Below are 21858 nucleotides of genomic sequence, written 5' to 3' on the forward strand. Positions count from 1 at the left end.
GTACTCAATCTTTTGGGAGCATTTTAAATGTAAAGTTGGGAACTTTTTGAAAGGTTCTGACATACAAAAGAAAACCAGCCAAAAGCAACATGGAAATAAAAATAAGTTTTGTTGAGAGAGAGAAGAGGGGGGTAGGGGAGAATTGTAAGGACATAAATCTGCAAACTTCTATTAAAAGCAGGAAAACAAATGTTTGTATCTTACATGGTTCTTTTTTCCCCCTCTATTTTGGAGGGAAGGGGACAGTTTTACTGTACTGGGGTTTGAACAAGATGTTGTCCTTAGCTTAGCTTTTTTGTTCAAGGCCAGTGCTCTACTCCTTGAGTCACACCTCCACTTACAGGCTTTTGCTGGTTCATTGGTGATAACAGTCTGCCATCCTCAGATTTCAGCCTCTTGAGTAGTTAGGATTTTTTTTTTTTTTTGGGGGGTCTGATCTTGGGACCTGAACTCTGGGCCTGGGCGCTGTCCCTCAGCTCTTCAGCTCAGGGCTAGCGCTCTACCACTTGAGCCACAGCGCCACTTCCAGCTTTTTTTCTTTTTGCTTATGGGGTGCTGAGGTATCGAACCCAGGGCCTCAGGCATGCAAGGCAAGCGTTCTACCACTGAGCCACCTTCCCAGCCCGCTAGGATTTTTTTTTTAAAGGCTTTTATGCACAGTACATTTGAAAGAGGGGAAGTAGAAATAAGCATGAGAGAAGTAGAGGGAAAGGAGGGAGAACAATACAGAGAGAAAGTGGTACAGATCAGACAGAGAGAAGGCTGGTGTGCACATGTTTATAGTTCTCTGTGAAAAGCCTGGGCTCCAGGTTTTCACTAAGGGCAAAACCTAGGAAAGGTCCAACACAGTGGAAGACAGTCTCTCTTCTGGTTTATCTTGAAGTGATCTTAATGGTCTTTAAGCCATTACTAATCAACAAAGCCTGAAAACTCTCTTAGCCATCTTCTCTGGTCCCTAGGCCTTTTTTCTGGGGGAGGTTTTAGATCTAGCTTGTTAATAGAATCCTTGGATATGCCAGGACCATTGACCATCTTTGGTTAGGGAAGGCAAGGTCCTGGGGCCAGCGTACATAGTGTAAGGTATCTGGCAGCGGAATGAAAGGAGTCATTGAATGGACAAAAGGAGATAGTGTCTAATCATTTTCTTCAAGGTTGATCGAGATTTCCCGAAAAGATTTTTATGTTTTGTGTTGTTCCACTTGTAACCTGCAACGAATTAACTGTCTTGTTTACTGATTCACTGGATTTCTACCCAAGAATGCGAGCCCCAGGAGAGCAGCTTATTGATTCCTTGTTAAATGGATGCCTCTCCAAATTACTAAATTAATTAACTCATCAATTAATTGTACAGGTCAGCACCGGGGCTTGAACTCAAGTGAATTCCCTTGGCTTTTCCCAAGGCTCTACCACTTGCACCATTCCTTTGCTTCCAGGTTTTGCTGCTTCATGGGAGAGGAGAATCCCATGGATGTCCCTGCCTAGATGGCTTTCAAATGGGATCCTCCCGCGTAGCTAGGATTAGAGGTGTGAGCCACCGGCGCCCGGCTCTTGCTAACTGTATTTAGTGTTGGTGTGGAGAGCTGTCTTCTAATTGTTTTCTCCGGCAGGGCAGATGCCCCACGCCGGCGATTCACTGCGCAGCTGTGCCTCGTACTGGGCCTAAGTGTTGCCTTCGCCTGAGAGGTGGAAGAGCGCAAGCTTCTCGCCCCAGCGCCCTTTGCACTTCGAGAGAAGGTATAAGGCCTTGACCCAGGTCGACCAGTTCTTCCTCAGGGTGAGTCGTCTAGAATAAGGGGATGGATGAAAGTGAATGTAGGTAAGAGCGGGTGAATGTGATGGGTTTGGGCTACCTTGCTCGCTTCCGTTTTTGACTCCTACCAGGAGTAGTTTTGGGTGGGAAGATGGGGGGCTGGGGCGGCAGACACCAGGAAACCTGAAGTACATCCTGGATGTTTGTCCTGGAAAGTGGACAACAGCTTGTCAGGGAACCCTTACCCGATTGTCGTTGCAGTAGTCCGGAGCAGGCTGTGTTTTAATAGAGAACCAGGCTCTTTTGGGGGGGGGGGCGGTAATCCATATTGTACTGCGCATGCGCTTGGCCATCTACGTTGTACTTCCAGCTGCACAGAACCTACAGCCCAACAACAAGCCTCAGAATCAGGACTGACTTGCACCAACCGAGAGGAGCAGGTGCTTTCCTGAGAGCATGGGTCAAGTTTCCTTGACAGTGATTTTCAAATTGCTCTTTTGAAGGACGTTGCTGTGGTCTCAGTATTTATGGCCTCCTCAAATTCCTATGCTGAAATCTTCAACACCAGGGCAGTGGTATTATGGCAGTGGGGTCTTTGGGAGGTGATTAAGTCCTCATAAATAGAATTAATGCCTTTGTTTTAAAAAAAATTAAATAAATAAAAGTTCAGAGAGCAGATGCCATAGCACATTCTTGTAGTCCCAGCTTACAGAGGAGGCTGAGATCAGGGGGAATCACAGTTCAAGATTAGGCCAGGCAGAAAGTTAGCGAGACCTCATGTTGACCAACAAGTTAGGTATGGTGGTGTGTGCATGTCATTCCCAGCTACTCAAGAGGTGCAGGGAGGAGAATCATGGTGCCCAGCCAGTCTCAGACAAAAATATGAAACCCTACCTCAAAATTAAAAAAAACATTAAAAATATACTTTTTAATGTACTTGCTTTTTAAAAATGAAAGCAATCCGTTTGTTTTAGATTTATAGAAAAGTTACAAAGATAGTAGAGAAAATTCCCCAGGGGCACAATAACATCTTACTTTGCTGTATGGTGCATTTGTTGCTTAATGAACCAGTACAGATACATTATTAATTAACATCCTTATGCTATTCAGATTTGTTCTCTTTCAAATACAGGGTCCCTTCCAAGACACCATGTGGTGTCTAGAAATCATGTCCTCTAGGGCTCTGTTGGCTCTCCACGCTGCTCAGACATGTATCTGATGACTTGACCTACATGTCTACCTATTCTGGGGCTTGAACTTAGGGCTCTCTCTCTTACACACACACCTGGTTAGACAGGCCTCAAGAGTTTTCCCTTACGACCAAATAAACAGTGCCAAGGGCTTGAGGGTACTCAGTAATACAGAGTATGCTCAATATGCAGACTCTTGAGCACTAACTTAAATTGCAATAGGTTGAGAAGTCATGGGGCTGCGTGGCAATTAAGCAGAAGGAACAAATCTTTCCCACAGCTAACTGTAGTTAGCATTGTTTTAACACATTATAGCCAATGTTCGGTTCTGCTGCTTTGTTTTCAGGTCCACCCTCTGCCCGGATCCATCCACATTAGTTCCTGATGCCAACCTGTTTTGTTTTTTGGGTTTTTTTTTTTTTTGTCAGTCCTAGGGCTTGAATTCAGGACCTGGGCACTGTCCTTGAGCTTCTTTTGCTCAAGGCTAGTGCTCTACCACTTGAGCCACAGCGCCTTTTTCTGTTTATATGGTATTGAGGAATCGATTCCAGGGCTTCATGCATGCTAGGCAAGGATTCTACCACTAAGACACATTCCCAGCCCAACCAGGATTTTATAAATAACTCAGGTTATTTATGCACTCACTAAGTCACAGGACCTTCATGAGATGACTTCTCTTGAGCAAAAGGTTCCTTGTGGATTTCCATTCCCTAGGCCCAAGGACTGGGGGTGGGGGGGGGAGATGGTGGTGGAGGGGGACTGCAAAAACTGTTTATAACCTAAAACAACACACATATTTAATAAGTAGGGATGACTAGAAATGATGAATAGCATTTCATGTCATGGCACCCAGATTTATCTAGTCCAGGACAAGGAGAGGCTGAATGTTATTTGGCTTTGTGACCCTCTGGCCATCATCCTCAGAAGAAGGTGGAACAAATGTGACATTATAACTCCAGGAGAAGTCTCTACTCTGGCTGAGATCTTTGGGTTCTGAATAGCCCTCAAAACAGAGGCTTTGTTTCTCTCAAAGCACAGACTCATTTTGTTGTTGTTGTTGTTGTTGGTTGTGGGGTTTGAACTCAGGGCCTGGGCACTGTCCCTGAGCTTTTGCTATCAAGGTTAGTACTCTACCACTTTGAGCCACAGCTCCACCTCCAGCTTTCTGGTGGTTAATTGGAGATAAGAGTTTCACAGACTTTCCTGGTTGAGCTGGCTTTGAACATCCATCCTCAAGATCTCAGCCTCCTCAGTAGCGAGGATTATAGGCATGAGCCACTGATGCCCTGCCTCAGATTCATTTCTTTAGGCTGGAAAATACTCCCTTATCACTTTGCTCTACTTTTGATTCCATAGCATTTTGTTTTGCTTTTGTGCCAGAACTGGAGTTTGAACTGAAGATCCTCAGCTCCCACTTGGCTTTTTCTCTCAAAGCTGGAACTCTACCACTTAAGCCAGACCTTCACTTCTGTATTTTTGCTAGTATATTGGAGATAAGAGCCCCTGGATTGTTCTGCACTGACTGGCTTCTTATCATGATGATCAGATCGCAAGCATGGGCCTCTGGTACCGGGCTGACTTACTTTTATAGTTTTGGTAGTGAATTGTGTAAGAGATTTGAAAATCACAAATTCAGTGCCTGATTTCATTCATATATAAGGCCAGTTCAACTAATTCATCTTTTTGAAGTCATTGATTAAAAATCCTTTTCTTCCTCTTTTTTTCTCATTTGCATATGTGAATTATGCAAAGGAGTTTTATTATACTAGTCCCATACCTGACTTATGAATTGGTATTATCTGTCATATACATGCATGTTTTACTTTCCCTAGGTGTTTATGTATATGTTCAAGTAGTCCAAATTTGCTATTAGGAACTTTGGGCATGCTAGAAAGAATCCTAGTTTGGTGGCTCTGCCATTAAGTGTGACCCCAAGCTGTCTGTAATTGTAAATCCCTGTGGAACTCTTGTGGTCTGTTTGTGTCTGGGGTCTGGAGCTGGTGAGGAGTTAGCCATGATCATCTCTCCTCTGGGGCTTTGCACTGTGGTCAGCGGTTCTCCCCATGTACCTTTCCTCTGGAAGGCTCAGCAGAACACAGCCCCTGGCCTCACCCTGGTGTCTGATTCAGTAGGTCTGGTTGGGAGAGAATTTGCATTTCGAACAAGTTCCCAGCTGCTGCTGATGCTGCTGGTTTGGAGAGCACACAATTTGAGAACCACTGCCCTCATGGCTCAGCTGACATCAGCTAACCATGATTTGAAGATTAACTGCTGGGAAATAAGTCTGAGTCCTAGGAGGGACAGCAGGGTGTGGAGAGATGAGGTCAGAGTCCTGATGGAAGAGGAAGGGGTTAAGCAAGATCCTGATGCGTGGACACGGACTTGACAGGTAGGCCATTTGGGGGACAGTAACTCCTTCCCAGAGGAGACACAAGGGAGAGGGTGCATGGTGTGGGGATAGTGTTGGGGAAGGAACAACAGGGAACAGATAGAATTGGGAATAAGAGAGATGGAAATGGAAGGGAATTAATAGGTCCCTGAGGTTTGCACTTCAGCAGCAAAGGAGCAGTATGATAGAGCCATGCCTTGATATTGGGATGGATGGGAAGAGGAGGGACAAACAGCAGGGAAGATGGGGGCTCCCCGATGGCCAAGCTGGAGATGTCCTGAAGGGCTGCCTTCCATGACTGCCCTTCACCACCCGTGTTTATTTGGCAGATGGGGATGAGTGGAAGGATCTTGGGACTCTGGGACTTTCAGCCTGTGGTCTAAAAACCTGGTTTCACAGGGACAGGATGGAGAGGAGCACAAGGTGGGAAGGATACAGTTGTGCACCACACTGGTTGCAGAAGCCACATATTTGATTGGCATGCCTCTGGGGATAAGGGTGGGGGAGGGGCTAAGGAGACAAAGGACTGGAAGTCTGGCCTCATGCAAAGAGTGATAGTGTACATGTATATACAGGTATATATATATATATATATATATATAGTTTATATACTGAGGTATAAAAGTATAATTATCTAATAAATTGTAATTTTATCTAATGAATTGTAAATATAAATATATTCAACAATTTATTATCTAATAAATTATAAATATAAAATTGACAATTATCCAATAAGATACATTTATTTAATAACTTATAAATCAATAAATTATAAAGTTATTAGGTAATAAATTATATTTTATACTTTACTAATAAATTATTAGTAAGTAAATTTATTAATGCATTAATACAATTACAAATTATTGGATGTAAAATTATATTTTAACCTCAGTATTAAATTATAAATTTAATAGTATATGAATTATTAGTAAATAATTTTTGTGCCTCACTAATAAATTATAAATTTATTAGATAAAGAATGTATGACATATACTTCATAAGAACATGTACAAATATACTCCTATATATATATATATTTCATTTTATTTTTAGTCTTGTTATGTTTAACAACTGATTCATGACATTCCTGAAAATTGGACACACCACTGGAGTTCCGTTTTCCCAAGTTCCCCTTGGTAGCAAAGTATAGAAATGTTTGGAAAGAAATGGATCAGAAGGGTGTATGTGGGAGGTGGGGAAATGAACTAAAGATGCAGTAGGGTGAGAATGTAGAGGATGGATTTAAACAGTGTCCTCAGTTCTTGTGCTGTTCTGTAGGGCCCTTAGTGAAGTGTCCCCCCTTCTTCCCCCCCCCCAGCCTTGGTGGCATCTGGACACCTCCCTGTGTTCAGAGCCCCACCCCATGGCATCCTCTGCTTTGCTTCCCGGTTGACCCGGAGCCAGGGCAGTGGGTGAGGCCCATCCCGGTAGGTGGTGCCCTCCTGGGGCTGGGATCCAGGCCAAGGAAGTCAGAGGTCAGGGTCTGTCCTCTCAAATCTATGAATCTGCAAGACGGAGCTCTAGAAAGATGCTGGGACCTGGGGGGCGGGGGCAGGGATGGCTTTTAGGGCTGCACAAATGTCTGGCTCCCTTTGTCACCCAGAACCTAAAATTGCTGGGGTTTGTTTTCCATGACTCACACAAGTCCTCTCCGCTTCTTCCTGTAGCTACTTGCTGCCGGCACCTCAGCCATCTGGGCTGGGCAGAGAAAGAACTCCTTGTTTCTCTCCTGCCAGCTCATCCCAGCTCCTGCTCAGAGGCAACTTCTCCCTTTGCAGATAGATCTGCTGGGGCATCTGCAGGCCGAGGACCCCGAGTCCCCCCCCCCCCCCCCCCCGCCCCCTGCAACCTCTACTCCTACACTGAAGGAACTTCCCTTCAGACTCCCCAGTCTCCACTTGCTCTCAGCAGCTCAGGAGTGGAGGAGCAGCTAACACGATGAGGTGCATGATGGGACCACCGTCTGCTATGGCATGCAGAGGGTGGCCCAGCTGTGAACGGAAGGAAATGGCAGGGAGCACCGAGCCCAGGCTCCCGCAGCCTTGTGGGAATCTGGGAACAGGCCAACTCATTGTGTCTAGGCGTGGTTCCCAAGTTTTGTCTTCCTCTGAAAAGGAGTCACATGAATGGCCCTGGGGCAGGAAGACAGCTGACACATTGGGACCCATGAGCACTTTGATTCATCCTTGCATAGTCAGAGCGAGGAGAAAACAAATTGACTTAAAACTCAAGGTAAGGAAAGCGTCAGCTTCTGCCTGTTTCATGTTCCTGGCAGTGTTTTCCATATTAATCCCTTACACACACACACACACACACACACACACACACACACACACACACACACACACACACACACACACACACACACACACACACACACACACACACACACACACACACACACACACACACACACACACACACACACACACACACACACACACACACACCCTTGCATTGCATCACAGGCTTGGTATTATTTTTACTATTTCTCTCCTAGTTTCAGCTGCCTGGTGTGTCTGGACACAATAGAGCTGAAGCAGGCAAGGCCACTGCCAAGTGTGTGTGTGTGTGTGTGTGTGTGTGCGTGTGTGTGTGCGTGTGTGTGTGTGTGTGTTCATGTTCCTCTATTCTTTTTTTTTTTTTTCCTGTGCCAGTCCTGGGGCATGAACTCAGGGCCTGAACTTGTTCACTCAAGGTTAACACTCTACCCACTTGAGCCAAGCTCCACTTGTGGCTTTTTAATTTCTCATTAATTGAGCTAAGAGTCCACAGACTTTTCCTGCCAGGGCTAGCTTTGAACTACCATCCTCAGATCTCAGCCTCCTGAGTAGCTGACAGGCTTGAGCCACCAGTACCTAGCAAGGGAGTCACTCTTGGTGGTGATGTTTGTGGACAGCCAATGAGGCCAGGGCTACAGAGCTGAATGACAGGCTTCAAAGTGACCACATGGTTTGATGGGGCAAAAAAGTGCAGCCAGGACCTACTAAGGGTTGTTGGTTTGGGGGAAACACTTAACTCTAGCATGAAAAGACAGAGCCTGGGCTGGGAAGGTGGCTCAGTGGTAGAGCACTTGCCTTGTATGCCTGAGGCCCTGGGTTCAATTCCTCAGCACTACATAAGCAAAAAGAAAAAAGCCAAGCAGTGACGCTGTGGCTCAAGTGGTAGAGCGCTAGCCTTGAGCTAAAGAGCTGAGAGACAGCGCCCAGGCCCAGAGTTCAGGCCCCACAACCAGACCCCCTCCCCCCCCCCCAAAAAAAGAAAAGACAGAGCCTATCTGAAGGGACAACAGAGTGAACTTTTTTAGAGCACAATCTGTCAAATAACTGGGTTTGGATATAACTACCGGCATGTCCTAGGGAGCTCAGTCCCATGTGAATTTAGGTTCATGACTTTGTGAAGGGGTTGAATGCAGCCTCATTTTTGCCAAAGTCCAGGCTCATGGAAACACAAGGATGGGCTTTTCCTGTGACCATTTGTCTGCTTCAATCTTCTTAAACATTTAGTTGTTCCCATGTGGCCAGCATTAAAAGGAAGTATAACTACTCCTTATAAAGTAGCATTTTTTTAAAAATCTTTTTTGGTCTTGGGCATCGAAGCCATGATGTTATACTTGCTAGGCAAGTGCCTTGCCACCGAGCTACACCCCAGCCCCACACTGTAGCAGTTTAAGACATAGAAGTATATTGCTTAGGGAATTAGGAAAACTAGAACACATTAATTTTCTTCCCCCATCAAGACTTGTGCCTTAACTATCAGAGGTGCTTGAGAGAGTGCTTTATTTCTCCTATCAAAGCAAAGTGGACGTAGACATCCAAGAACTGGCATGGTGGTTCTGCAGCTTTGTAGCTCACCTATGGGACACTTGTCTGAGATGAATGCTGGTGCCCTGAGTAGAGTGGAGGGAAATGGAGAGTGTGGCATGGCACGTCCCTGTGAAGACCTGTCTCCTAATGCTAACACTCCCATTTACGTCAGAGCAGCTGCCACACCTAGCTGCAGCTATGATCTAACACACACACCCCCTCCATATTCCTAAGTGAGTATAAATCTCATTTTTGGAACAATTATCTAACTCACCATCTTGTTCTCTCTTGGCCATTATTGCAAGTGACTTTGAAAGAGCGCTTCCAAGAGTGAGTCTTTAAGTTTCTTTCTGGATGATTCCATGCCTGTCTCTGTCTTCCAACCCCTGCAATAATTATTATGTCAGTTTTACAACAGAGGCAGGGTTAGTAAATTATGTGTATTTAGGGGTTTATGACAAGGAATTGTTGTGTGTGTGTGTGTGTGTGGTGTATTTGCCAGTATAAGTACTTGACTTCAAGGCCTGGTGCTCTAGCTCAAGGCTGGCACTCTACCATTTCAGCCACACTTTTCCTTCTAGCTTTTTGCTGGTTCACTGGAGGTTAAAAGTCTCTCAGACTTTTCTGCCCAGGCTGGCTTTGAACCTCAGTTCTCAGATCTCTCAGCCTCCTGCTAGGATTATAGGCGTGAACCACAGCACCCAGCACAGCTGTTTTATATAGAGAGACATTGGGTGAAAACAGATCAGTATTTCTTCATTTCTGGCATCTGACCAAGATGAATGGATGCTACAATTATTGACTAAGATGTGAATCTCTTATGGGTTGTGAAATCCCCATCCCGCTCCTCCCCCCACAACATTTCATTTTCTTTCTCTGCTTATCATCAGTAGTTAAGACCATTTGTAATGTTTTCATTAGCTAAGTGCAGAGTTTTGAAGTTCACCAGCCATTGGCAATTCATTAAAGTTAATAGCATTTCACATTTGCTTTTAAAACTAATGGAAAGATATCTACATTTAAAAAAAAATTTTTTTTGGGTCCGGCTGTGGGGCCTGAACTCTGGGCCTGGGCGCTGTCCCTCAGCTGTTCAGCTCAAGGCTAGTGCTCTACCACTTGAGCCACAGCGCCACTTCTGGCTTTTTTCTTTTTGCTTATGTGGTGCTGAGGAATCAAACCCAGGGCCTCATGCATGCAAGACAAGTGCTCTACCACTGAGCCACCTTCCCAGCCCCAATATATCTACATTTTTAAGAACACAAATGTTCTGTGTCTCTGTACACCACTACTAGAGCCTTATCCTTCTCTATCTAGCTAATAATAGGATTTGTTTTTAGGTAACAATAACTTTGTTGTGTTTTTATTGATGAGACCAGATGAGCAAATATCTTTTATTTAATAATTAAAACAGTCCTCTATATTCTTTCTTTAAACAATGGGTCTATTAAGTTATAATTTGCATATTATAAAGTTCACATTTTTATTGGCTACAACTCAGTGATATTAAATATATTCACAAGACTATGTTTTGACTACCCTATCTAATTATAGAACCTCTATATTCTTTTACACTAAATACAGGTTGAGTATCTTATTGGAAATACTTGGGATTGGAACTGTTTTGGATTTAATACTTGCATATACATAATGAGTTATATTGAGACTAGGACCCAAATACAGACAAAAATTTATTTACTTGTTACACATCCTAAACACAGAGTCTGAAGTTCACGTTAAATATTAGGGAGCCTGTGTTTTGAGGCAAAAAAACCTCAGCTGTGGAACTTTCCATATTGGTGCTCCAAAAGTTTCAGATTTTGCATTTTCAGGATCTCATCCTGATACAGATATTGATGTTCAAAAGAAATGAACAGGTAGGCCACTGTATGCCTGTAATCTTAGCTACTTACAAGTCTGAGATCTGAGAACTGGTGTTCAAAGCCAGCTGGGCAGGAAAAGTCTGTGAGAGCTTATCTCCAATAAGCTATTCAGGAAAAGCCAGAAGTGTGTGGTGGTTCAAGTGCTAGAGCACTAGCCTGGAGGGAAAAAAAAAAATCTCAGGGGCAGCACCCAGGCCCTGAGTTCAAGCCCCAGGACTAGCACAAAAGAAAGAAAAGAAAGGGAGGGAGGGAGGGAGGGAGGGAAGAAGGGCATAAAAACCTCAATCCTGTTGTCTCTCATTTAAATTCTTTTTCCCTTCTCTTGTATGCCTTTACTATGGCTTGAAGAGAGGGCCTCACACTTGCAGCTTTCTTCCTCACAGCTGGTATTCTACCACTTGAGCCATGCCTCCAGCTTAGCTTTTTGCTGGTTATTTGGAAATGGAGTATGGCAGACTTTTCTGCCTGCTTTGGTTTTGAACTGATATCCTCTAAGTCTCATCCTCTTGAGTAATTAGGATTATCAGTGTGGGGGGCCCTCAGTGTTGGGTCTGGATTCAGACTTTAATTCTTGGAAACAGAAATTAACTTTTGGTCAGGACAGAGTTGTAAATGTTTATTTTTCTCAGTTTCATAAGGAGAATGTACATAGGCTCTTGCTTTAGGAACTTTCTACCACACTTACATAAACTGTGCTTTGAGAAGTCATTGGCTATCTAGGCTTTCCTTCTTTTAATTCAGCAATTAGCACTTGAACCTTTTCTTTGTGCCAGCTCAGTGCTAAACACTGCCCTTCCAAGTTAATCAAGACTTTCTTGGAAATCTTGGTCATGTGTGCAGAGAGATTGGCAAACCCATTCTGGAATTCATGAAAGCATCTTAAGGTGTGTGCAAGGTGACATGAACTCCCCCAGAGGTAGAGTACATTATATGTAGGATTTCCCTAGCTATACATTACCAGGGGAAGAAACCACATCTACAGAAAGAAAAGATATGAGAGTGCATTTGGGGAAGAGACTTGTCTTCTGGGGCATTGCTTTCAAAACAGTCGTGGGAGAAATTAAGCCTTTCTATAAATTGGCTGCAGACTCTGGGAATACTGAAAATGCCAACACACTCCCATCCCAGTGTCTGCGCCCTCAATTCCCTCAGATCTCTCCTTCAATGTCAGAGATGCTGTCAGAGATGCTGTCCCTCACTGTTTGTTGTTGTTGTTGATTTGTTTTTCTGTCAGTTGCAGGGTTTGAACTCAGGCCTAGGTGCTGTCCCTGAGCCTCTTTGTGTTCAAGGCTAGGACTCTACCACTTGAGCCACAGCACCACTTCTAGCTTTTGTGTGGTTAATTAGGGATAAGAATCTCACAGGGACTTTTCTGCCCTGTATGGCTTTGAACTGCCATCCTCAGACCTCAGCCTGCTGAGTAGCTAGGATTATATAGAATTACAGGCGTGAGCCAACAGCACCTGGCCTCACTGTGTATTTTAAACAGGATTCTGTCCTGCTCCATCCATTTTTCCTTGGTCTGTTTTTGTCTGAGTTCTAGAATATCACACATGTGTGTTTTGATATTCCAAATGTATGTTTTGATTTTACACCTCCCCTTCTACCTCCAGCCTTAATTAACACAAAGACCCCATGCCAGCAGATACTTTATTTTGTTGACTGTGTTCTTTGTAGTATAATGGATGGTAGGCAGTAAATGCTAACACCTGTATGCATGAATGAAAACTCTAAAAGAAAGAAAAAGATGCAAATGATAGAATTCTGAGTATATGATTCCCTTATGCAATTTGCAATTTGTCCAAAACAAAAAACAAACAAACAAACAAAAAAACAGTCCTCAGGAATGAGCTCTGTTAGCTTCTTCTCAGGCATTCCCATCTGCTTGAGACAAGAGTCTTGTGGAAATTTCCTGCCCAGGCTGGCTTCTAACCCAGATCCTCAGATCTCAGCCTCCTGAGTAGCTAGGATTACAGGTGGAAGCCACTGGTACCTGTTCTTAAGACATGAAAAAGGTTTTTTTAGAACAATTCGCTGGCTATATGATATTGTTAATAATATATTGTTATATTGGTTTTGTTTTGGCTGTAGGGTCTATTTCCTTTCATTTTTATTTGATAAGCTGATAGGAAGCTAGTAACAAACTTCTTTGTTTATTGAAACCCTAGCTGAACTGAATTCAATTGTAAGAAGGATCTAAGAGTCCTGTGGATTAGGGAAACGTTTATCCTCCCCCGCAGTGGTGTTGGTAGCTGGTGATTGGTGATGCTTGCCTGTTTTTCTCAGCAGCAGGTAACCTGACCCTCCTCTCTCTCTCTCTCTCTCTCTCTCTCTCTCTCTCTCTCTCTCTCTCTCTCTCTCTCTCTCTCTCTCTCTCTCTCTCTCTCATATCTATCCATCAGTTAGAGGGCCACAGCTCTGCTTTCAGTCCTTGCACAATGAAAACGAAAACGCAGATGGATACATCCAAAGCACAAAAGGTCATTTTGTTCTTGAGGCTGACAGTTACAATAGTTTCTCTTAACAAATCTTTTTCTTTTAATTAAAAATCCAGCCAAAGTATTTCTTGTATTATCTACATTTCATTAAATTACTAGGGGGAAAGATACTTTTTTTCCCCCAAAATGACAATCAGGGCTAACACACCCTGCTGGTAGGAAGATGTGGTGCCCTCCCCTCCCCCTACCACATACCACAGCAGGAAAGGCCATGCAGGGAAGTGGCCTTAATTTTATCTTCTGGGGCTAGTGACATCTAAACGGATCACAGCATCAACAGATAAATTTAGAGGTGCCTTCCAGGGCATAATGGGTAACGTTTTCTCTTAACCTTATGGTCCAGAGCTGTTCCCTTTGGGTCTTGCATTTTGTACAAGGAGCTCTTGCACGGGTGAGGAGCGTTGAGCATTTGGGATGCCTAGCTATTGACTTCATGAAGAAAATGGGGGCATTGTCCAGGGAAGATGATCTGATGTCCAGGAGGAGGGGACAGAGCTGGAGTGCCCGCCCACTTTAATGCAGACAGCGTGTCCCAGTTTGGGTCATGCTAAGGAAGCCTGGTTTGCCAGGCAAAGTCTGTGAAACCCTGGCCAGGTGACCATGGGAACGTTGGCAGCCTTAAGGACCTCAGAGGAAGCCAGCGGTGGGAAGGCAGAACTGGCAATGATTGGACAGCTTGCCCAGATGTGGATGGGGCCCACATCCTGCTCAGTCTTGTGCAGCTGGGTGCCTAGCCCTCTGCTGGATCTATGCGGTGAAAATCTGTTTATTGCCTGGCTAACTGAGTGACTCTTCAAGAAATCTGACAGGGAATGTGTGGCTGGGGACTGGAAGGTTTCCCTGTCAGTTAGTGAGCATGAGGTTGTTGTCCACAAGGCATTGTGGGTGTTGAAAGATATACAGATGCTCCCTGCCAGATGGGGCTACATCCTGATCAACCTGTGCTAAGTTGGAAATAGAATGAGTTGAAAATGCATTCAACACCTAACTTTCTCAACATCGACTTCTGCAACCCAAGACTCAGGAGGCCCCAATCTCCTGACTGACCAGAGCTGTCAATAATTTCATTCACATTATATATTAACACTATACAGATTTTGGATTAAGTTCAATAAAATGTAATTGCAGGTATTTTCACCTGTTCCTTTTGCGTGTGGTGGTGGTGGCGGTGGTGGTGGTGGTGGTGGTGGTGGTGGTGGTGTGTGTGTGTGTGTGTGTGTGTGTGTGTGTGTGCTAGTACTAGGAATTGAACTCAGGGCCTTGAGTGCTTAGCTTTCTTGGCTGTCAATAGGTCTGTCGCAGCTGGCTTTGAACCATAATCCTCAGATCTCATCTCCTTGAGTAGTTAAGATGATAGTCATGAACCATTGGTACCCAGCTGTTTCTTTTTACTTTGTAATGTGGCTATGAGAAAATGTAAAATAGTGTATGTGGCTCATGTTGGTGACGAGTCTATTGAACTGCACTATTAGAGAAATAGGGTACACGCATAAACTGCTAGGACCTAGGCTCTTCCCTAACCTTCTGATTACCCAGCTTGCTCACTTGGCTGGTGCTTTACCACCTGAGCCATGCCTCCAGTCTGGCATTTTGCTGGCTAATTAGACATGGAGTCTTATCCTTTTCTGCTAGGGTTAGCTTCAAACTGTGGCCCTCAGATCTCAGCCTTCTAAGTCACTAAGATGAGAAGTATGAGCCACTGGCATGCTCAGTTAAAATTGACATACACTTTTGAAGGCTAACTTAGGGATATCTCATATAATAAAACCTGGATCTCTATGTTAAACCAAGAATGCAGAGGTGAACACGGCACACTTCAGGTTTTTCTCTATGTGTCAGGAATCTCGGGGTGAGCTGGGTGTGGTCAGTTGAGAAGTGCCCCATATGCTAATGTCAGGTCCACATGCTAATGCACACCATCACTTGTTCTTTGTGGTAGTCCTGAGTGTTCATGTGGCTGAGGTCCTCCATAACCTCCATGCTCCCCATCTGCTGCCCCTGGGTGTTTAGAACTCTCCGCCTTCTCTTACCAGCATCCTTTAAGTACCTTGTTATCTTGAGATCATTCTTGTTATTCTAACATTCTACAATAACCTCCTTCTTTAAAGATGCCCCCTTTAGCTAAGGCAAGGTGCATGGTGCACACCTGTAATCCTCGCTATTCAGGAGGCTGGGATGTGATGATTGAGGCTTGAAGCCGAATCCAAGAGACTCTTAGCTCCAATTAATTGGCGGGGGGGGGGGGGGGGGGGGGAGGGGAACCTGAAAGTAGAGGCATGGCTCAAGTGATAGGGCACCAGTGGTAAGCAAGAAAGGTAAGCCAGAGCATGAGGCTCTGAATTCAACACTACACACACACACACACACACACACACACACACACACACACACACACACACACACACACACACACACACACACACACACACATGCCTCTTTATGTTTTGATAAGTAAAATAAGTCAGGCACAGAAGAACAAATATTGCATGTTTTCACCTATGCATGGGCACTAGAGAGTTAATCTCGGCCAAGGGGAAAGCCAGGGTCACTGGATTCTGGGAAAGCGTAGGGGAGAGGGTGGAGGGCTGAGTGGGTGCTGTTGGACAGGGGATACAGCTAGTGTTCTGTAACACATCAGGGTAACTATGGTCACTAGCATACTTCACTGGCTTAAGCCAATTTGGCTGGACAGCTTGGTCTCCCAAGGAAGCAATACAAAAGCAATCCTGGAAAGACTTGGTCCCTCGGGGACCTGTGAGATAGGAGACTCAAAGACTTTCCTGCTCAGGCTGGCTTCAAATCTGGATGTTCAGATCTCAGCCTCCTGAGTGGTTTATAGATGTGAGCCACTAACACTCAGCCTCTATATCATTCCAATGAAGTGGACAAAAGAATAATGCTTACTGCATAAAATGAAAACTTACGTTGTAGTACTTTCCTTTGTTAAAATGTTCCATGTAATAACCTAGTCATAGGTCTAGTAAGTACTGTAATTTATTATTATTTTTTAATGCTGGGCTTGGGGCTTGAACTTAAGGCCTGGGTGCTATCCCTGAGCATTTTTCCCTCCTCAAGGTTAGTGTTCTACCACTTGAGCTACAGCTCCATTTTTGGCTTTTGGTGTTTAATTGGAGATAAGAGTCTCAGGGGTTTTCTTGCCTGGACTGGCTTCGAACCCCTATCCTCAGAACTCAGCCTCCTGAGTAGTTACAATACAAGTGTGAGCCACTGGTGCTTGGGTAGTATTGTTATTTTGAGGTAATGATGAATGGAGAGTATACTCTGAGATATTTTCAATAACTGTAGTGTGATATGAAAACACCTTTGAGGGCTGGGAAGGTGGCTCAGTGGTAGAGCGCTTGCCTTGCATGCCTGAGGCCCTGGGTTCGATTCCTCAGCACCACATAAGCAAACAAGAAAAAAACCAGAAATGGCGCTGTGGCTCAAGTGGTAGAGCACTAGCCTTGAGCTGAAGAGCTGAGGGACAGTGTCCAGGCCCAGAGTTCAGGCTGCACACTGGACCAAAAAGGAAAAAGAAAACACCTTTGACCACTAGTAGTGACAAGTTACAGGTATAGCCAATTTTATTGTGGATTGCTGGAATCTTCCTGCAGACAATTTTCCAATTTAAGATGAAAATAAATAAAACTGAGTTTCTTTCCCCTCACATCCTGAATTCTTCTGAGTTGCTGGGAATCCCTTATCTTAAAACCTCACCTTTTGGGACCTCCGCAGGGTGGTGCATGCCTGTCATCTGGCTTTGTGGAAATTGCAGATAGGAGGATCGCGGTCTGAGGCTGGAGAAAAAGCATGAGACTTTTTTTAAAATTTTATTTTATTTTATTTGTGAACATACTGTACAGAGGAGTTACAATTACATGGGCAGGATAATGCGTACATTTCTTACCAAGCATTGCAGCCTCCTCCTTTGTTTACCCTTCACATCCCTTCCCAGCCTCCCCCCTCCCCCCCAATCCCAATCCCAATCCTTCTCCTTCCCCCCCCCTGAAAAAGCATGAGACTTTTACCTGAGAACTAATTGGTGGCATGGCTCAAGGGGTAGAGCACTTGCCTAGCCAGCCTAAAGCCTTGAATTCAAACCCCAGTGCCACCAAAAAAAGAAAGAGCAACCACACAAAACACCCCTTCGCCCTTTCCTGTCTGTTGTACATGCACCAGGAGCAGTATGTACCCAGGGACCACAGCTGTGGCTTTGACTCATCCGTAGGCTGCTCCCCTAGGATGGGGTAAGAGCAGCCTCTGGGCCTGCTGGACCTCAACTGAGATAGCCCACGGGACCTGCGACCCAGCATCCTCCACGCTGACTCTTTCTCTTGACTCCCTCCCTCTGAGAATGGCATTAACACCCACTGCTCAGCCCAGACCCACCTGCAGGACAAGGGAGCACGGGCTACTGCCCAATCCCCGGCTCTGCTGCCTTGACAACATTGTGATTGGCCCAACGCTGACCTGTCAGAGCATCCATACGTGCCAGACCTTCCGGCTTTGATCTAAAATGTCTTGAGCTTTCTACTTGCCTGCCAAGCCCCCACCCTCCTGTCTTTATAACGTGCTTGGAAGTCCCTTGGGGAGGACCCAGCCATCACCAGGACTTGATGAGAGTCCCACAGAAGTCCTGTCCAGTATCTGCTCCATTCCCTCCTTTGCTCTGGCAGTCTTAACTGGTGTCCCCAGCCCCGTTCCCTTCATTTCATGTCAGCTCTGTGGCTACCTCTCTGAATGTCTTCAGCATTACCGTTCACAGTGCAGGCCTTCCCTGTTCCTCTCTTCTTCCTTCACCAGACTCACCGGCGCTTCCAAAGGCCTTGTTTGTCCACGATGGTGAGAGTGAGTTCAGCAGTCAACCTTGATATATGAAAGCAATTGTTCAGAACCTTCCTTAGGTATCAAGATCCACAGATGGCACCAGAGGCCTAGTTACCAAAGGCTGAGATCTGAAGATCACAGTTCAAAGCCAGCCAGCACAGAAATGTCTGAAAGAGACTACCTCCTATCCACTAGCAAAATCCTGGACCAAAGGCATGGCTCAAGGGGTAGAGCACCAACTTGTGAACAAGAAAGCTGAGCAAGCAACAAGGTTCTGAGTTCTAATTCCGGCAAGGCACAAGAAATCCCCCACAAAAATATAGATACCCAAGTGCATTATAGAAAATGACATACTATTTATCTATAGCAAAGTTATCTCTAGGTTACTTATAACATTTAATTATTTATATTAACACCAACAATGAATGACAAATAATCATAATTTATGATGAATAGTAATAGTATAAATAACACTATTTAAAGAGTATTGCAACTATTCTACAACATAATTATAATTATACTTAACTATCATGGTTTAGGGAGTAATGGCAAGACAAATGTTCAGTAAAGCCACAATGTGTTTTCCCAATATTTTCTACCCCAGGTTGCTTGACTGCACAGATCTGAAGCCAGATGTGCAGAATGAGGAACAAGGACTGGGTCTTAATCCTGTCTGCAGCCAGCTAAGTGGTCTGTGAGCAAAGTCCTTACCCTTCATAACTCATTTCTTATTGAAACCTGGTGCCATTGTGGGAAGAGGAGGGGCTGCCACCCTCTTAGATCCATGGAGGGCTCATGTGAGGCCTTCTCTAACAGCTGTCCTTGTTCATTTACTCAAGGCCTCCCTTGAAAGTCTTATGTCAGCCATGCGCTGGTAGGTCAAGCCTGTAATCCTAGCTACTCTGGGGACTGTGATCTGAGATTCAAAGCCAGCCTGGGGGGCTGGGAAGGTGGCTCAGTGGTAGAGCACTTGCCTTGCATGCATGAGGCCCTGGGTTCGATTCCTCAGCACCACATAAGAAAAAAGCCAGAAGTGGCGCTGTGGCTCAAGTGGTAGAGTGCTAGCCTTGAGCTGAAGAGCTGAGGGACAGCACCCAGGCCCAGAGTTCAGGCCCCACGACTGGACCCAAAAAAAAAAAAAAAGCCAGCCTGGGCAGAAAAGTCTATGAAACGCTCTCTGTGTGTCTCTCTGCCTCTGTCTGTGTCTTTCCCTTTCTCTCTCTCTCTCTCTCTCTCTCTCTCTCTCTCTCTCTCTCTCTCTCTCTCTCTCTCTCTCTCTCTCTCTCTCACACACACACACACACACACACACATACACAAAGTCTCATTCCATTGCCCTTTGATCTTTTCGCTGGAGTTTTATTAGAAAGATTGTACTGTAATTTGGGACCCCATATTTAACTATTTTTCATTTTCAGAGATATTGATTTTGGACGTTGATTTTTTTAGCAGCATTTGTTTATAATGAGATAAAAGGAAATAATTTGTGTGTATGCTAGTACCAGGTCTTGAGCTCAAGATTTGGGCCCTGTCCCTTAATTATATGGTTCAAGGCTGTTACTCTGTCACTTGAGCCAAATGTCCACTTCCAGCTTTTGTGTGGTTAATTGAAGATTAATTGGTGATTAATTGGATATCGATTGGTAGTTAATTAAAGATTCATAGACTTTCCTGCCTGGGTTAGCTTTGATCTTCGGTCCTCAGATCTCAGTTTCTTGAGTAGCTAGGATTACAGGCTTAAGCTACCAGAGCCTGGCTTTAAAAGGAAGTAAGTTTTGACAGAAAGGTAAAAGAAATCCCAGGGATAGAGACTTTGACCAGAATTTTGGAGACACAGTCATATTGCTAGTTTATCTATTTGACTTGAGGACTTTTCTGTACTTCTTATATTCCAGACTATGCTCAGGGCACAGGGCTGGAACCTTGTAGTTGTCTGGATGGGTGAAAGTTCAATATTATTTACCATGGAATTTATTTAAGAATGCAACTCATCATGCTACTTTCGAATCTGATATGCATAAAAGAGGTGGTTTGAATACAATAACTCTTTTTTGTACAAACGTTTTCATATCATCTAGAAATATTCTACTCTTGTAAGAGGAGAATTTTTTTGCTAGTTCTTTTTTTTTATTAAGAAGGGGAGACTTTTTAAAATACATCTTAGCCATATAACGCATTTGATATTAACTGATTTTTTTTTCATTTTTTTCTTCTATTATATCAAAGTAATGGTATTTATTTGAGCTTTCGTCCATCATACTAGTTTTCTCTTGGTTCAGCCAGTAGGTGGGGTACTGGCTCCTTTTTAAGTCAGACACTTGCCTAGGGACCATTTCCTTCCTTCACTACTGCTATTATCTACCCCCCCTGCCCCCTCCACGTGTTCAAAAGAGACCCTAGGAGAACCTGCTGACCCTGATCTGGAGGTAGCTAAGGGAGTTGAGCATGGTGGGTGTTGGATTTAAAGTTGTCTCTGAGATTTTCAAGCTAACACACCAAGGCTTAGGTTTTGAGTAACTTGATTTTTACCACAAGGGTGTGCAGGTCTATTTGACAACCAGAAATCAAAGTTCTATTTAGCCTCATAGTCTTGTGGTTTACAACAAACAATAGAGTTCAGAAACCTTGGCCACTATGTTAACCTAGATCTGTTTTAAATAAAATGGGACTTCGTTTAGATAGAACGGAAATAATAGTTTAATGGAATTAAAGCTATTCTTGGAGTTAAAAACTAGAAGAAGATTGCACTGGGAATATATTGAGTTAAAAGTGGAACATCAGTTCTTCTTCTTCTTGTTCTTCTTCTTGTTCTTCTTCTTGTTCTTCTTCTTGTTCTTCTTGTTCTTCTTGTTCTTCTTCTTGTTCTTCTTGTTCTTCTTGTTCTTCTTGTTCTTCTTCTTCTTCTTCTTCTTCTTCTTCTTCTTCTTCTTCTTCTTCTTCTTCTTCTTCTTCTTCTTCTTCTTCTTCTTCTTCTTCTTTTTCTCCTTCTTCTCCTCCTTCTTTTTCTCCTTCTTCTCCTCCTTCTTTTTCCTCCTCCTCCTCCTCCTTCTTGTTCTTCTCCTTTTCGTTCTCCTTCTTCTTCCTCTTCTCCTTTTCCTTCCCCTTTTTCTTCTTTTCTTGTTCTTTTTTCCAGTTCTGGGACTCGAACTCTGGGCCTGGGCTTTGTCCCTGAGCTTTTTGCTCAAGGCTAGCAGCACTGTACCACTTGAACCACAGTGCCAATTCCAGCATTTTCTGAGTAGTTCATTGCAGATGAGTGTCTCATGGACTTTCCTGCCTGGTCTGAGTTCAAACCACAATCTTCAGATCTCAGCCTCCTGAGTAGTTACACTGGTGCTCTGCTTAGAACATGAGTTCTCCAGCAATGTGCTGGAGCCTTACGATTGTGTTCTAGGACTTAATCTACCTTAATTACATTTTTCTAAACTTTGACCATTTTTCATGAACAAATATTATTTTTTCCCCTGTGTGTGCCAGTACTAGGACTTGAACTCAGGACTTAGGCAATATCCCTTAGC

General features: G+C 44.2%; 1 protein-coding gene across 1 annotated transcript in view; it reads left to right on the forward strand.

Annotated features, from left to right (window-relative positions):
- Nucleotides 1-1628: 1628 nt before the first annotated feature.
- The window catches only part of Pld1 (phospholipase D1), a 152365-nt gene continuing 132135 nt past the window's right edge, over nucleotides 1629-21858 (forward strand). The window contains exon 1 of the mRNA XM_069991897.1: nucleotides 1629-1774. The gene's annotated coding sequence lies outside the window, so the exon portion shown is untranslated. The remainder of the gene's footprint in view (nucleotides 1775-21858) is intronic.

The sequence above is a fragment of the Dipodomys merriami genome, unplaced genomic scaffold (genome assembly GCF_024711535.1).
Source record: "Dipodomys merriami isolate MVZ:Mamm:240054 unplaced genomic scaffold, mDipMer1.0.p SCAF_40, whole genome shotgun sequence".
NCBI classification, from domain to species: domain Eukaryota; kingdom Metazoa; phylum Chordata; class Mammalia; order Rodentia; family Heteromyidae; genus Dipodomys; species Dipodomys merriami.